The sequence below is a fragment of the Triticum dicoccoides genome, chromosome 5A (genome assembly GCF_002162155.2).
Source record: "Triticum dicoccoides isolate Atlit2015 ecotype Zavitan chromosome 5A, WEW_v2.0, whole genome shotgun sequence".
Taxonomy (NCBI): Eukaryota; Viridiplantae; Streptophyta; class Magnoliopsida; order Poales; family Poaceae; genus Triticum; species Triticum dicoccoides.
This window is the reverse complement of record NC_041388.1, coordinates 686803009-686804978: the sequence shown is the minus strand read 5'-3', so window position 1 is coordinate 686804978 and position 1970 is coordinate 686803009. Positions and strand designations below refer to the sequence as shown.

Genomic DNA, 1970 nt, shown 5'->3' with positions numbered 1-1970 from the left:
GGCGATGGCGGCGCATGGCGGCGGCGGCGCCCGGCAGGGAGGCGTGGAGGCGCGGGACGGCGGTGGAGGACGGCGGAGGCAGACGACGACGGCGGCCGTCGCGGTGAGGAAGAGCACGGGCGGCGCGGCCTCGGGCCTCGGGCGGCGGCGCGCTGGGCCGCGGGGGCCGGCTCCGGGCTCCCCGGGCCGCGCGGTGAGAGGGGGCGTCCGAACCAATGGGAGGAGGACACATGGCGGCGGCGGGACAAGCCGGACACGTCCGGCGCGCGGAGGAAGAAGGAGGCTAGGGTTTCGTCCGTGAATTTCGGGAAAGACCACATATTTATAGGTAGAGGGAGCTAGGAGAGTTCAAATGAGGTGCGTTTTTCGGCCACGCGATCGTGTCGAACGACCGAGATGATGGAGGAGGTTTAGGTGGGTTTTGGGCCAAATTGAAAGGGTGTTGGGCTGCAACACGCACGAGGCCTTTTCGATCCCTCGGTTAACCGTTGGAGTATTAAACAAAGTCCAAATGACACAAAACTTGACAGGCGGTTTACCGGTAGTAAACCAAGGCCACATGACAAGTCTCGGTCCAATCCGGAAATGTTTAACACCCGCACACGAAAAGAGGTAGAAAGGGACACCGGGTGACATAGGAGCGCCGAATTACAAAACGGACAACGGGGAAAATGCTCGGATGCATGAGACGAACGCGTATGCAAATGAAATGCACATAATGATATGATATGAGATGCATGACATGCAAGCAATGACAAGACAACAACAACGAATAACTGGAGGACACCTGACACATCGGTCTCAGGGTGTTACATTCGAGCTCCTTGGATGTCATTTGACCACCAAACCTTGAAAACATCTATAACATTTATTCATAATCATTGCCACAAAGTTTTAGATTTTTTTTAAATGTTTTGCTATGTTTTCGGCCGGGGGCGTAGCCATTACTTCACCTTGATTCTCTAAAGATGCGATGACCGTCCATACTACTTATAGGAGACGTTGAGCAACTGGAGGGCGCACGAGGTTGCGTTGTTGTCATGGAAGACTCGTAAAATAGACCCTTGGGAACATATGTGCGTGGCATCCATTTCAGATTTGATATGCTTACAATTCCCACCGCCAAACTCAGCAGCTTCTTCAGCCACCAGGAAAGAAGACAAACGGCCTGTCCAGCTTAACTTGCCTAGAGACTACTCTCCCGTTCGGAATTACTCGTCCAAAAAATAAATGTATCTAGATATATTTTAGTTGTAGATACATCTATTTTTGTGACAAGTAATTCCAAACGGAGGGCATGATAGCGACATGGCGAACGCAACAGGCAAACACAACACGCCATCCACCCATAGGCACACACGAACCACATATCAATATAAGTGCAAAGAAGGAATTCGATCACGTCACGTCATGAAGATAGCTTTAGATCGACCAGGAATGCATGCATGCAGAAATAAGTACTTCCTCCGTTAATTTTATACTAAATCAGCGACAACTAATATGGATCGAAGAGAGTAATAATAAAAATCTTGAAGATGAGATGCACGGATGGTGAGTAGAGTAGCGATGACGTACGGCTCAAAGATGAGGGCGAGAGGGACGACGAGGGCGGCGCCGAGGAAGAAGCGGTAGGTGAGGAGGGCGAAGACGAAGAGCCCGACGTCGACCACCACCTTGGTGAGCAGCATCTGCCCCGTGGTGAGCAGCTCGATGAGCACCATGCAGATCGCCGGGCCCCACTCCAACTTAAACGACGACCCCATCGATCTTGGATGATCAGCCAACAAGAATAGTAGGAGTTCTAGAGGGGATGGAGCGAAACTAGTGCAGCAAGGAGAGGGAGTGAAGTAACAAACCAGGCACCAGGGGAGAGATTCTCGTGGAATCGGGCGAGCTGATCCCACGCGGGCCCACCTGTCACGCACTGGTAGGCATGGGAGCTGCACGCTGTGTGTGACCCATTCTTCACT

At 52.4% G+C, this 1970-nt stretch overlaps 1 pseudogene; it reads right to left on the bottom strand.

The window, feature by feature from the left end:
• Nucleotides 1-1763, bottom strand: part of LOC119300457 — a 14633-nt pseudogene extending 12870 nt beyond the window's left edge.
• Between the last annotated feature and the right edge of the window lie 207 nt (nucleotides 1764-1970).